We start from the raw sequence: 15,900 nt of genomic DNA, 5'->3' as shown, positions 1-15,900 counted from the left end.
GAATAAAAACCTCGGATGCGAGTGTTAGATAGGATGGGACAGGTGTGGACGGAAGGCCACATGCCGGCCACAGGCCATCACGTGGCAGACGTCGGAGACATAGGTAATGCAAGCGGCTGGTATAAGGTGACGCTGCAGAGCATAGTAAATGCCCTGCACGGTAATTCGGCTCAAGCGGAGGTTGCAGTTATGGCGGGTGAGCTCCAAGGTAAGGCAGTTGAGGCTATAAACAATGTTGCAGCGTATGGTCAGGGAATGTTGGTGGCTCTTCCTTCAGGCAGGTCTTTGCAATTCCGGTTGCCCTGCCTCTCCGTCTCCTCTGGGATATCCTCTCTGTCTGTCTAGCTCATTCCGCAGTCTGTTCCGGTAGCTGGTTGTTTGGATTATTCCGTGGTCTGTTTGAATTTCCTCCCCTTGACCCCTGTAAGAATGGTGAGACCTTGATAGCGTCTGCTTAGCTGTCGAGGCACTTCCAGAGGAGGAACCTCTCGCAGTCACGAGGCGGATAATGCTGTCCATTGTTGTCATTGCAATAACTTATGCTCCACTGGAGCTAATCCCCTTCACTCCAGTCAATTCATGGATGCGGGTGCATCGAGCTTGGCTGCCTTGCCTGCCTTCGGCTCTACTATCTTCAATTTTAGCAGTTCCATGAATAACCCGCAAATTAGTGCGCATGTTTCAGTCTTGTTCATTGAAAATTCCCAGGAAGACAATGACTCCCTGGATGAACATGGGCAGAGGAAGACTGACAGCAAGATGCAAGAAGCAAAGGTTCCTGAAACAAATCCAGAGAAGGAGGTTAAATATCCTGCCTCAGACCTGTAAAATGTATCGAAAAGCAGGCTCGATCAGAGGGAGAGGACCAGCGAAGCAGAAGAAACTGCTCCCACTGCTGCTGAAAGGGAAGCTTACTGTTGGTGCCGGGTAGAGGAGGTGCAAATGGACGAATAGTGATGCCCGAGCTCAAGGTTCACATGGCTCTTCTGTCTGGTCTTCTGGTCTCTTTTGTTGTCTGTTTTGGCTTAGTTTTGGCATCAATGCTTTGTGTTTATGTCTCTGATACTTCGTTAATGGGTTGGTTACTGTTAGTCTCCCCTGCGTGGGATAATCCGGATTTCTGGTTGGCGCCCCTGCGTGGGCTAGCTCTTTTGGATGGTTTCGCTTCTCTGTTTGGCGCCCCTGTGTGGGCTAGTTTTTTTATTAGCCTCAACTGCTCCTGGATGATATTCCCAGAGCCTAATTCTCTTTGTTTTATCATGATGTAAATGTTGTCTACTGTACATAATATATTAGCATAGTTTTTACCGAGAAAAAAAAAAGAGGAATAAAAAGAAATGGGACAAGAATAGGGAATTAAAAAGAAAATCTATGATGCCAAGGATTCTTGGTTTTCGACTTGTATTTTCTGTATAAACATGCCAACAATGTTGGTTTTCATGTTTATAAAAAAAATTGTTTTCATTTTCATTTTTTTTTTTTTTGAAAAATAAAGTAGAAGGCTAAGTTAAAGAGGAAAAAGAATCTTCCTTGACCAACTTCAAATCAATATTATCTTGCATATTTCGTATGAATTCTTCCTTTGTTATTGGTTTATGATATATTCGTAATCTATGACCATTTACAAGGAAAAGAAAATTCTTCATCAATGGTTTTGATTCTAACCGCTCCATTATCAAAGACAGTTTCAATCTCATAAAGACCAAGCCAATGAGTTTTAAATTTTCCTTGAAAATCTTTAAACTTTGAATCAAAAAGCAATGCCCAATCACCAAGCTGGAATTTTCTTTCTTTGATAAACTTACCATGCCATATGGATATTTGTTATTGGACTATATTGGTTCTATGAACAACATCTTGTCTTGTCTCATCAAATTCATTCAATTTCTTCATTGTTTGTCTTTGGGATTCTAATTGATCAAGACCTAATTTGCTTGTTGTTTTAAAAGTCTTTATCTGGAACTCAATAGGAAATAGGACTTGCTTTCCATAAACAAGTTCATAAGGAGTGTGTCTTGTTGTGTTTCTCCATGTGGTACGATATGCCCATAAAGCTTCTGGAAGCTTTTCTGCCCAATCCCTTCTATGCAGATGCACAGTCTTGGTAAGAATTGCTTCAATTACTTTATTGGTAGATTCAACTTGTCCATTGGCTTGTGGATGATATGGAGTAGACTTTCGATGTTTGATTTTGTACTCCTCCATTATCTTCTGTACCAACTTGGATGTAAATTGAGTACCTTGATCTGTCACAATTTCCCTTGGGACACCAAAATGAGTGAAAATATCCTAAAAAAGAAATGAAACTACAACATTTTCAATAGCAAAAGGAAGTGCTTTAGCTTCTACCCATTTTGTGACATAATCTATACAAACAAGAATGTACTTTTTTTGTCTTGACGGTGGATTAATTGGACCAACAAAATCTAAAGCCCATTTCTCAAAAGGTTCAATAAGTACCTAAGGTTGTAGAGGCATTTCATCCGAAGGAACATACTTCCCCATTCTTTGACAACTATCACATCTCTTAACATATTCTTTGGCATCCTTAAAAAGAGAAGGCCAATAATATCCTAAGAGAAGGACTTTATAGTTAGTTCTTTTATTAGCGAAATGTCATCCACATGGTTCATCATCACAAGATTTTAATATCTTTGGTACTTCATCCTCTCTAACACATCTTTGAATGATTAAGTCAGGTCCTGTCTTGTACAATTCTTCATTTATCCATGAATAAGATGCACTAGTTTGAATAACCTTCCTTTTCTCTCAAGGAGATACGTATGATGGTAACTTCCCTGTAGCCAAATAATCAGTAATATCTGCAAACCAAGGAGATTTAATAAATACTACAAAAACATATTCATCAAGAAAATTACCTTCTACAGGAACATCATTATTATCATTTTGGGTTCTCGATAGAAAATCAAAAATTGTGTTTTGCTTTCCAGGTCTATCCAAAATAGTAATATTGAATTCTTGTAATAAAAATAACCATAATGTAATTCTACCATTAATAATTGATTTATTCATTAAATATCTAATTGTAGAATGATCTGTGTGAATGAAGGTTTCATAACGAGTGATATAATGTCTGAATTTATTGATGGCATGTACAACAACTAAAAACTCATTTTTCATTACAGTGTAATTTAACTCTACAAGGGTCAATTTTTTGCTTGTAAAGGAAATGGCATAAGGAGTTAAATCTTTCTTTCCTAATATGACTCCTAAAGTTGTATCTGAGGCATCAGTGGAAATGTGAAAAGACAGTTTCTAGTTTGGTCCTCTTAAAATGGGTGCTTCAGAAATCTTTTCTTTCAATGTTTCAAAAGCTTTTTGGCAGTCAAAATTTCACATGACTTCACAATCTTTAGTAGTCAATTTGAAAAGTGGAGAGGCTATCTTTGTAAAGGTTTCTATAATAGCTATTAAAACCAAGAAAACTTCTAACATCTCTTTGACAAGTTGGAACTGATAATTTAGAAATGACTTCTACCTTAGATGCATCCACTTTGATTCCATTTCTTGAAATATGGTGGCATAAAACAATTCCCTCAGTGAACATCATAAAACATTTTTCATGGCTTAATGAGAGATTACTTCTTTACACCTAATGAGAGCTTTTTCCAAATTTTTAAGAGCTTCTTCAAAAGAGCTTACATAGGTAGTAAAATCATCCATGTAAGCTTCCACACAATCATGAACTAGATTAGAAAAAACGCCTAAAATTGCCCTTTCGAATGTTGCAGGTGAATTACATAACCCAAAAGGAAGTACTCGATAAGCATAAGTTCCCCACAAACAGGTAAATGTTATTTTATCTTGATCTTCTGGGGCTACTTGGATCTAGTTATATCCACTAAAACAATCCAAGAATGAAAAATATTTTTCCCTGCCAATTTATCAAGGACTTGATCTATAAAAGGAAATGGAGAATGATTTTTTAGAATAGCTTTATTCAATTCCCTATAATCAATGCATACTCTTCATTTTCCATTCTTTTTCAGCACAACTACCAATGGTGAGACCCACTTGCTATCTGATATTGGATAAATGAAATTCACATTTAACAATTTTTGTAATTCCTCTTTAACAATTTCCCTTAGATTTGGATTCATTCTCCTCTGGGGTTGTCGGATTAGTCTGGCATTTTCTTCAATATAGATATGATGCATACAAGAGTTAGGATCAATTATTTCATATCAGTGTACTCCCATGCATAAGCAAAGGAATGTTGTTGTAACATCTTCACTAATTATTTCTTTTCAGATTCTTCCATATTATCATTAATATTCAAAGTTTTCCTTGGAAAAAAATTCTATTAAAGAATTGCCAAATTTCTTTATAGAATGTAAAGCCATTTGACAAGATGATAGATATTCAATATTACATTGTTCTTGAAAACTTTGATTGTGCTCACAATATGAGGAAGATTCATTATTTTCCATTAAATTCAAAATATGATCTTCTTCATTTATTTGTGAAGTAGCGAAAAATTGTCGTATATCAAAGTTTTCATTATCATCGTATATCCATGCTTCACTTTCTACTTCTATCATTGTTTTTGCAGTAGGATATAATGTGAATTTCTTTGTCGAACTTCCATCTGAGATAAACATATCACCAGATCCACAACTTATAAAAGCATCAGTTGTAGCTAACCATGGTCTACCTATAATCAATGGGTGTCCTCCTAGGTTATTCTTGGGTGTCAAGATCATGAAGTCAACAGGATATTCCAAAGAATCTAAGGATACAAATACATACTTTAACACACCATCAGCCTTGATAACAGATCTATATGCTAATTGCAATAATGTAGGTGTATATTGAAGATTAGGAAGTTTCAATTGATTCATAGTTTGTTTACTCATGATATTTATGGTTGCTCCTAAATCAATCAATGTATTTGGAATCTCAACACCATTAATGTGTGTTTTCACAATGGGACTTCCTAGATCTATATATTTTTGAATTGTTGTCTTTCCCATCATGATATCTGTAATTTTCCCAACTAACTGGATTCTTTTAACTTCTTTCCTTTTTCTTCCTAGTTTTTTAATACTTAACTCCCTGATTATCTTCGCAAATATTGGTATTTCTTTGATAGCTTGTAACAAAGGAATTTTTATACAAACATTCTTCAATTCATCTATCATATCGTAATCATGCAACAAAACATGTTTTTCTACCCCTTTAAAAATTTTTAATCTTTCAGGAAAAGGTGGATTTTGAATAGAAACTAATGTAGGAGCATAAGGCTTGAAGACAAATTCGAAGAATTATTCCAAAAATACAAAAAAAAATATTACAAGCAAAGGAGTGGGATCCTTTAGCCATCAATTTTGATGTTTTCCTAGTTAAGCATAGAGCTAGAATATAGGATTTGATCATGATGTAATAAGTTTTAGTTAGTTAGCTCTAGTGGAGATTCTTGAGGAGAATGCCTCGCAAGACAGATAGGGTTAATAAATTTTAGCCTTTGAATTGGGATCTAGTTGTTAGGACGAACCAGTACTTATGTAATTTTCACACTATTGTAAAGGGATTTTGACTCTTGAAGAAATTTGTCTTTCCTGGAGCGAATCTAGTAAAGTGGAAAAATTTAGTTTCTGTGTATGTGGATGAGAAATTCTTTGTCAAATCCCGAAGGATAATCTCCTTCGAAATCTTTGTGTTATTGTGAAATTTGAAGTTTAATCGGCGTTCTATGAGATTGAATGAAATGATGTTGACTATGTTAAATTATGTGTTTTCACTATGTTTCTCATGAACCCTGAGTGTGTGGAATGGACGGTCGAGATCAGTGGAGGAAGACCTGTGGCGTGAAGATTTAATTTGGACGGTTAAATTTTGGTCGAGACCAATCAACAGTGTTTGGGCACAGAAGTTAATCGACAGTTAACAAGCCGAAGCGGGTTGGAGAAACCACAAGTGGTTATCAGGTGGAAGAAAGGCGGTAAGTGGTAATTCCCCTGTTGGCTCCGATTCCATACAGACAGTGACACGTAGTAGCGAGGAGAGAGAGGGAAACCACTTTTTTGGGTGGATTTGGAGTGCACAAGTTAGTCGGTCGATATGCATATGAGTTGTTAGATATGGTGGAGCAAGATCAACGGTTGATAGGCATGGAGTAGGTTTGAGGTCAGGGAAGTATTGTTGACTCTTGGATCTTGAATAGATCAACGGTGGAGAAGTGCTAATGAGATTTTAGAAGGCGGATTTAAAATTTTATTAAACTAAGGTTTGTATTATCATCGGGTCCAGTATGGTGGTAGTTTAGCGGAACTCTGTGCCTTTTGGAGGGCTACTAACTTAGCGAAGCTCTAAAGGTTATCGGTGGATGACAGAGAGCCCACTGAACTAGCAATCACACCCGAAACTAGCAATAGAAGATATAATCTCACAGTTTGGGAGATTAACGCTCCTTCCTAGACCCAGACTGCCATCATTAGTGGTATCAGAGCAACCTGTTGACACTAAATTGAATCTCAGAAGCAAGAGAAGGAAGACCAATTCAAAGTTGGAAGAGGACGAGGACGTGATAGAAAAGGACGACCAGTTGTAAATGCTGAGGTGATGGAAGCTATGCAACAGATGCAGGCTACATTAGAAGCATTAACAGCAGGGAGAAATATAGATGATGGAGATGTTAGTGAGCCTGAGGTTGAAACTAAAGAAGAGGAGGAAACTATAGCAGTTACTCCTGAGATGAGATTCTTCCAATCAGTGTTGAGATCCACAGCTAGGCCAAAAACTGAGGTTTCAATATATGCAGGAGGATTGAATTCAGAAGAATTGATAGACTAGATTAATGGCATGGAGAAATTCTTTGATTATGAAGAAACAGAATATGAGAAGAAAGTAAAGTTTGTTGTCACCAAGCTAAAAGGACATGCAACACTTTGGTGGGATGGAGTGCAGGCAGAAAGAAAGAGTCTTGGCAAGCAACCAATCAGGAATTGGAATAGGATGGTAGCAAAGCTAAGAGGTAAGTTTCTACCAAGTAATTATCAGCAAACCTTGTTCAGACAGATGTAGAATCTTAGATAGAGGTCTATGACAGTGAGAGAATATACAGAGGAATTCTATAAGGTAAGTATAAGAGCTGGACAAACTTAGGATACAGATGAGAAGGTGGCTAGATATGTGAATGGTCTTAGGATGGACATTCAAGATGAGATAAGTATATTGTCTCCTAAAATAGTATAAGAAGCTTATCAGGTGGTACTGAAAGCTGAAGAAAAACTCATGAGGGAGTAGTCTACCAGAGGAAGAGGTACTTTCCGAGGAAAAGGAACTCAAGGTGGTAGAGGAAGATCTACAGCACCTAGAGATGGAGCTAGCAGCAGCTCAACCCAGCATGAAACCACAGAAGGTGATGCAGGTGGCAGAGGAAGTTTTTCCAGAGGAAGAGGCAGAGGTAGAGGAAGAGAAGTAAGATGTTACAGATGTAGAAAACTGGGACACAGAGCTTTTGAATGCCCAGAGAATGTAGGAACAAATCATAGGAATGCAATTGTTGCTCAAGTTGAGGAAGAAGCAGCAGTAGTGACAGAAGAAGAAAATGTACCAGAGAGAGGAGAATCTTTGGTAGTTAGTAAAGTTTTGTTCAAGCCAACAAAGGAGATAGTTGAACCATCACAAAGAAAGACTTTGTTCAGAACAATGTGTAAGGTTTGATGGAAATGTTGTCAGATGATCATTGATAGTGGCAGGACTGATAATTTGGTCTCTACAGAAGTGGTGGAGAAATTGAATTTGAAGACAATGAGACATCCAACACCTTACAAGGTGTCATGGTTACAAAAGGGACATCAGTTGTTAGTGAATGAACAGTGTGAAGTGGAGTTGTAGTTGGGAAAATATAAGGATAAAATTGTATGTGATGTGATGCTTATGGATGTGTGCCACATATTTCTTGGAATGACAGAGGAGCTATGTATGATGGGAAAAGAAACATCTACAAGTTTGGTAAAGATGGTGTCAATCATACATTGTTGCATATGGAAGAAGAGGATTCATTAGGAAAGAAGACTGATCCAAAAACTCTATTACTAGGAAGAAAGGAATAGTTACAGCAGACTGAAGAAAATGAGGTAAATTTTGTTGTAATTTTCAAGCCGAAAGTAATAATGACTTTTACTAAAGTTTCTGGTTTACCCATTGAAATTCAAAAAATGTTGGACAACTATTATGATATCATTGTCGATGATTTGCCTAATGAGTTACCACCCATTAGAAGAATTAACAATCATATAGATTTGATTCCTGGAGCAAATCTACCAATCAATGCAGCTTATAGAATGACTCCCACAGAAAATGAAGAAGTTAGAAAGCAGGTTCAGGAACTGCTTGACAAAGGACTGATCAAAGAAAGTTTGAGTCCTTGTGCAGTACCAACAGTTTGAGTCCAAAGAAAGATGGAGGCTGGAGAATATGTACTGATTCAAGAGCCATCAATAAAATCACAATCAGGTACAGATTTCCTTTACCAAGAATTGGAGATTTGATGGATTGTTTGAGTGGAGCAAAGTATTTTATAAAACTAGAGCTTAAGAGTGGGTATCATTAGATAAGGATAAGAGAAGGGGATGAGTGGAAAACTGCTTTTAAGACAAATGAAGGATTGTATGAATGGAGAGTAATGCCTTTTGGGTTGTCAAATGCACCAAGTACGTTTATGAGACTCATGAATGAAGTACTTAAGGAGTTTATTGGTAAATTTGTAATAGTATATCTAGATGATATATTAGTTTACAGCAGGTCTAAGGAGGAGCACATAAGACATTTGAATTATGTCTTACAAAGGTTACAGCAAGAGAAATTATTGCTGAATTTGAAGAAATGTTCATTCATGAAAGAGGAATTAGTGTATTTGGGTTTTGATATTTCCGCTAAAGGATTGAAGATGGATCCAAAGAAGATCAAGGCAATCATGGAGTGGCCTTCACCTAAAAGTATCTTTGAGGTAAGAAGTTTTCATGGTCTTGCTAGTTTTTATAGGAAATTCATAAAGAATTTTAGTAAGATCAATGCTCCTATTGTTGAGACTATAAAGAAGGATAAACAACCATTTAGATGGACTGCTGAAGTAGAAAAGAATTTTCAGCTGTTGAAGAAGAAGATCACTAAACCTATTTTGGTTCTACCTAATTTTAATAACTTTCCAAGTGAAATGTGATGCTAGCTGGAGAAGCTATTGGAGATGTTTTAAGTCAGGAAGACAGACCTATAGCTTATTTTAGTGAAAAGCTAAATGATTCAATGAAGAAGTATTCTTCTTATGATAAAGAGTTTTATGCAGTTGTGAAGTCATTGAAGAAGTGGAGACGTTATCTAATGTCAAAAGAGTTCATACTTTATTCAGATAACCATGCATTGCAATATATTGTGCAGCAGCCAAATCTTAATCAGAAACATGCCAAATGGGTAGAATATCTTCAGGGCTTCCATTTTGTCTTGAAGCATATAAATGGCCAATCAAACAAAGTTGCAGATGCTTTAAGTAGGAGAAATACATTTTAAAGAGAGTCAAATTCAAGTGTTGGGTTTTGATTTTCTTAAAGAATTGTATGAGGTCGATTTAGATTTTAAAGAGGCATTTGAAGCATGTAAGAATCATGTTTTTATGGATAGGAATAAATGGTTGGATTATTTCTTACAAGATGGATTGTTGTTTAAGAGAAATCAGCTATGCATACCAAATTGTTCTCTGAGGGAGAACTTAATTAAAGAGAAGCATAGTGGTGGACTTGCAGGAAATTTTGGTATAGATAAGACTTATGAACAGTTGAACAGATTTTATTTCTGGCCGAAAATGAGATCTAAAGTGGAAAAGTATGTGAAAACTTGTAAAGTCTATCAATATGCAAAGGGAAGAAGCCAAAACACAGGTTTGTATGTTCCATTACCAATTCCAGATAGGCCTTGGGATATGGTAAGTATGGATTTTGTTTTGGGCTTACCAAAGACTCAAAGAAGAAATGATTCAATTTTTGTTGTAGTGGACAGATTTTCAAAAATGGCACATTTTATTCCATGTTATAAAACCAGTGATGCTACTCACAATGCTAATTTGCTTTTCAAGGAGATTGTAAGATTGCACGGGTTGACTAAGAGTATCTTAAACAGGGATTCTAAATTTGTTGGACATTTCTGGAGGACACTATGGGAGAAGCTGGGAACTAAACTTAGTTTTAGTTTTTCCTATCATCCACAGACTGATGGACAGACTGAAGTTGTGAACAGGAGTTTAGGTAATCTTTTAGCAGTCTTACTATACAAAATCCAAAGCAGTGGGATCAAGTATTGGTACAGGCTGAATATGCATATAATGACTCACCTAACAAGAGTACCGGGCAGAGTCCATTCCATATAGTTTATGGAATGCATCCAAGAGGTATGTCTAAGTTAAGAAACTTGGGAAAAGATGAGATGAGAAGTGCAGAGGGAGAAGATTTTGCTTCAGAAATACATGCAATACATGAACATGTGAAACAAAGCTACAGGATAGCAACATCAAGTACAAAAAAAGAGCAGACATGAGAAGAAGAGAAGTGAACTTTGAAGTTGGGGATTTGGTTTTAGCACACCTAAGGAAATATTTCCAAAGAGGGAGTATAACAAATTGAAGTTCAAGAAAATTGGACCATGCAGAGCATTAAGGAAATTTTCTGCAAATGCATATGAAATTGAATTACCCCCTGATGTTAGAATATCTCCAATTTTCAATGTTGTTGATTTGTTTGTACAAGTATGAAGGTGAAATTTCAAATGATATAGAAGAAAACCAAGAGATACAAGAGATTTACTGGGTAAAACAGTTACCTATAGCAAAGGAATTACAGCCAGAAAGGATTTTAGACAAGAAAGTGTTCAAGAAAACCAGAGGATCGGATTACTTTTAGTATTTGGTCAAATGGAAGGATCAGCCAATTGCTTAAGCTACTTGGGTAATAGAAAACATGCTACAGAAATTGGGCAGTTATGTAGAAGAGCTCATGGGCAGGAGCCCATGAAGAATTTTGTCCTCAGAAATCTAATGCAGGAGCATAAGGCTTGAAGACAAATTCGAAGAATTATTCCAAAAATACAAAAAAATACTACAAGCAAAGGAGTGGGATCCTTTAGCCATTAGTTTCCATGTTTTCCTAGTTAAGCATAGAGCTAGAATATAGGATTTAAACATGATGTAATAAGTTTTAGTTAGTTAGTTGTAGTGGAGATTCTCAAGGAGAATGCCTCGCAGGACAGATAGGGTTAATAAATTTTAGCTTTTGAATTAGGATCTGGTTGTTAGGATGAACCAGTACTTATGTAATTTTCACACTATTGTAAAGGGATTTTGACTGTTGAAGAAATTTGGCTTTCCTGGAGTGAATCTAGTAAAGTGGAAAAATTTAGTTTCTGTGTATGTGGATGAGAAATTCTCTGTCAAATCCTGAAGGATAATCTCCTTCGAAATCTCTGTGTTATTGTGAAATTCGAAGTTTAATCGGTGTTCTATGAGATTGAATGAAATGATGTTGACTGTGTTAAATTCTGTGTTTTAACTGTGTTTCTCGTGAACCCTAAGTGTGTGGAATGGACGGTCGAGATCAGTGGAGGAAGACCTGCAGCGTGAAGATTTAATTTGGATGGTTAGATTTCGGTCGAGACCAATCAATGATGTTCGGGCGCAGAAGTTAATCGACAATTAACAAGCCGAAGCGGGTTGGAGAAACCACAAGTGGTTATCGGGTGGAAGAAAGGCGGTAAGTGGTAATTCCTCCGTTGGCTTTGATTCCATATAGACAGTGACACGTAGCAGTGAGGAGAGAGGGGGAAACCACTTTTTTTGGGTTGACTTGGAGTGCGTAAGTTAGCCAGCCAATATGCATATGAGTCGTTAGATCTGGTGGAGCAAGATCGATGGTTGATAGGCGTGGAGTAGGTTAGAGGTCGGGGAAGTATTGTTGATCATTGGATCTTGAATAGCTCAACAATGGAGAAGTGCTAACGAGATTTTAGAAGGTGGATTTCAAATTTTATTGAACTAAGGTTTGTATTATCATCAGGTCCAGTATGGTGGTAGTTTAGCGGAACTCTGCGACTTTTGGAGGGTTGCTAACTTAGCGAAGCTCGAAAGGTTATCGGTGGATGACAGAGAGCCCACTGAACCAGCAATCACACCTGGAACCAACAGCAGAAGACATAATCTCACAGTTTGGGAGATTAACACTCCTTCCTGCACCCAGACTGCCATCAGAAACTCAAGGTTGTTCTATAATGGGAGTTGAGTTTATTGGAGTATCATCAGAATGTACAGGGATGGTTTGTTTTTGAGGATTTTCCTCTTGATGAAGAGATGTCTTTTTCTTAGAGAGGTCATCCTTTTCAAACTCTTAGATAACAATGGATGGTGACTTATTTTCCAATACTCTACCAGATCTAAGTTGGAAATTTTCTAGATCTAACGGAGTTATCATGTAATTTTGGAAATTCTTCCCTTCCATGTTGTAAACAGGCTGTGAGATTTTGTTATTTGGATTTGGAAGTGGCTAAGCAGGCAGTTGATTTGGCTTTTTGTGGAAATGGTAGTGAAAGTTGTGGGTTTGGATTTTGAGGTTGAGAGGGTTGAACAAGCTGAGGAAAATTTTGCGGTGAAAAAACAGGGTAAGGTTGTTGAAATTGAGGATATTGAGGATACTTGCCATAAGGATTTTGCCATTGTCTCTTGGCAATAAAACAAAGAGGTTCTACTTGATTTAGCATTACTTGCTCTTGATAAACATCTTTAAGACCTAGTATTAAAGGACATTCCTTTGTATCGTGATTTTATGCACATATAACACGGGTTTTTACACTTTTAAAGTCAAGAGGGCATTCTCTCAAGGCATGTTGATTTCTACATTTTTGACAAAAGATAGATAATGCAACATTTTCAGCCTTTTGCTTGTTTTGTACTTTAATGGTATCTATTTGTTCACTAAGGCTCCCCAAAATATATGTTTTAAAGTTGTCAAGCAAATGGCCTATTTCAACCCTACTCATTGTCCCAGCTGCAAATTTATGAATCCTATACATAACAAGATCCCTTGGATTTTTCCCAGTTCTTTCCTTTCCTCTTGAAATGTGTATGCATAACTCACAAATATCTCCAAATGATAATTGAGAAATATCTCCTTTACCCATCAAATTGAGAAGATATATCCACTCATATCTGATAGATTTCAACAAGAGAGCTTTCAAAGTTTCTTCATCTAGATTATGCATTTTAGCCCTTTTTATATTATAAGCAAATATTCAACGAAATCTTCAAGATTTTCATCTTCTTTTTGCATCATTTTAAAGACTTCATATTTAAGGTTATGGGGCAAAAGATAATCCTTGTATTTTTCTAAGAATGCAGTTTTCATTTTTTCCCATGTTCTTACAGAATGTGCTCCTAATCCCATAAACCACTTTAATGTTGCATCCTTAAGAGTGGCTAGAAATAATTTCAACTTTTGAGTATCAAGGAAGCAGTCATAGGATCTACACAAAACTTAAAAATCAAAGAGAAATGTTCCAGGATCCTCATTTCTTAATCCATGGAAATTAGGGAGGATAGAGGGTGAGATATTTTTCATTGTGGTTGTGGTATCTTCATCAAAGATGGGAAATCCAAAAGGTTTTGGATCTCCTCTACCACCTCCTCTTCCTCTTCCTCCACCTCTTCCACCTCCTCTATTTCCTCCTCTTCCACCTCCAATCCTAGGTTGTTCACCATTCACATTATGTACTTCTCCTTCCCCTTCTCCTGCCATTGTAGATTCTTCAGAGCTAATGTAAGGTTCCAAAATTGGGTTTTCTAGTTCCTCCTCTAGCTCCTCTGGTTCTTCTATCAATGGAATGTTAAAATAGGTTTCTTCTTCTTCCTCTTCACTAGGGATTTCTAGTTCTTGTCCTAGAAGTTGTTCTCCAGTTGAAGATAGAAAAATTACTCCTTCTGTTGGGGATGTAGGATCTTCTTCTTCTACTACAGCTTCAGTAGAGGAAGTTGGTGAATCTTTAGGTTGGATTTCAGATCTAAGTACCTCAGGAAGTCTATGCCTGCCTGCAATTGATTGAATATGAGTTTGGGTGGATGGTGTGGCACTACAAGGTTGTGGTGGGGTGAGTGATGATGTTGGAATCAAACTCCTACCTCTACTTACAAATCTACCTCTAGATTCTCTTTCCCTATTCATATCATTTTTTTTCATGAAAATAAAAAGACTCTTATATACACTTCCTTAGCAATGGTGCCAAAATGTTTGGTAATTTAATTTATGTTAAATTACTACATAAATTATCGACCAGGGCTAGTATACTAATGAAGCGTATGTGTACTGCATGTATTAGAAGTCATGATTATTCAAGTAATTCCTAGACTAAATAGAGATATCGAGATGCATGTGTTTTCATCACTCTTACATAAAAGTAAATGTGTCACTCTTTAACAAAAATGAAATCAAAATTATTGCACTTGCTTAAAAGAAATATCACACTTTACTTGAAAGAATCATCACACTTTCTTGAAATAAATATAACACTTGCTTGAAAGAAATATCAAACTAGAATTATCACACTTACTCAAAAGAAATATCACACTTGCAAAAATAAATTTACTCTGAAATCAAACCCAAATTGCTTCAACAACCAAATATATATATATATATATATATATATATATATATATATATAGAGAGAGAGAGAGAGAGAGAGATAATTATTTAGATATTTATGAGCCTATCCTACTCGACAGAGACTAAAAATATCATAAACAAAGATAATATCTAATGATTTCTTCATGATTTTTTTATCAGAGAACCAAATCATGAGGCTAAATATATGTTTGCATTAATTTCCTCACTCGTCTGGTTCACCTTCGGCTCCTTCGTTGATTGAATTCCGCATTGACTGGCCCTATGTGGTGTTCTTATCATCGATCCAGATCATGAAGATAGGAAAATATCGTTGTGCTAGCTATTAGCCACCTTCCAATACGTCTCGTAACTCGGCTAGAGTTTCAGAACCTATCAAACCTTCAACTTTGTTGCAGAATTAGTGCAATTTAGTAGTTCATGCAAATATTAAGTTAAATAATAAAGAACAGTGAAACTTATGAAATAAAGATGTTTAAGTACCTGTTATTTCCATGAACCTTGTAAATTGATGCTCAATTAGAGTTATTAGTGTAAAAAAAAGGAGGATGGTGTAAGAAGGTGGTAAAAAAGAACAATTTTGGGCTTCAACACGGAGGGCAGCGTGTGTTTGCTTCCAATTTTAATGCATCAAGAACATATTCCAGGGGACCAGAAGACTCTGACTTACCATATCCCTTCTGCGAAGAAACATTATCACCTGTGGAAGACTAATTAAGATCTTGGACAAGCAGTTCCCACTCGCTCGTGATCCTTGTAAGTTTGAAGATTGAAATGTTAGTGTGAACTCTCTTCATGTCTTCGACTATGTTAAAATCAAGCGCAACAGATATTTCCAAAGTCTCTGGAGGAGTGAATTTATATGATACTTCTGGAATAGTATACTTGCTTTTACCATTGGTGGAAGTATTTTCGCTATAACATTATTTCCAGACTTAATCTAAGTGTTTTGAGCTGAGTTGACAGGCGGTGTGATCTTTCTTAACAAGTGTTCTTTCAATTTTTGCCTGGTCAGCTCTGGTTCGAAAACTGGACCCTGGCTTCTAAAATTATATCGACTATTCTTCTTTTGATTTGGGTCCTCACTCAGTGGTGATTCTTCGACAGTTTTCTTTTCAGCTGCGAATACACAACTGAAAGTATTCACTGCATGCCCAACACTCGTAGTTTCTTTAGCCACATAATTTTCTTCCGTTGGCTCAGTCTGCTCATCTGAAAGTACTATATC

This window comes from Pinus tabuliformis, chromosome Q, assembly GCF_031772625.1.
Source record: "Pinus tabuliformis cultivar Carrire ecotype Pingquan chromosome Q, CPIR1, whole genome shotgun sequence".
Lineage (NCBI taxonomy): Eukaryota > Viridiplantae > Streptophyta > Pinopsida > Pinales > Pinaceae > Pinus > Pinus tabuliformis.
Note: the sequence above shows the minus strand (reverse complement) of the source record.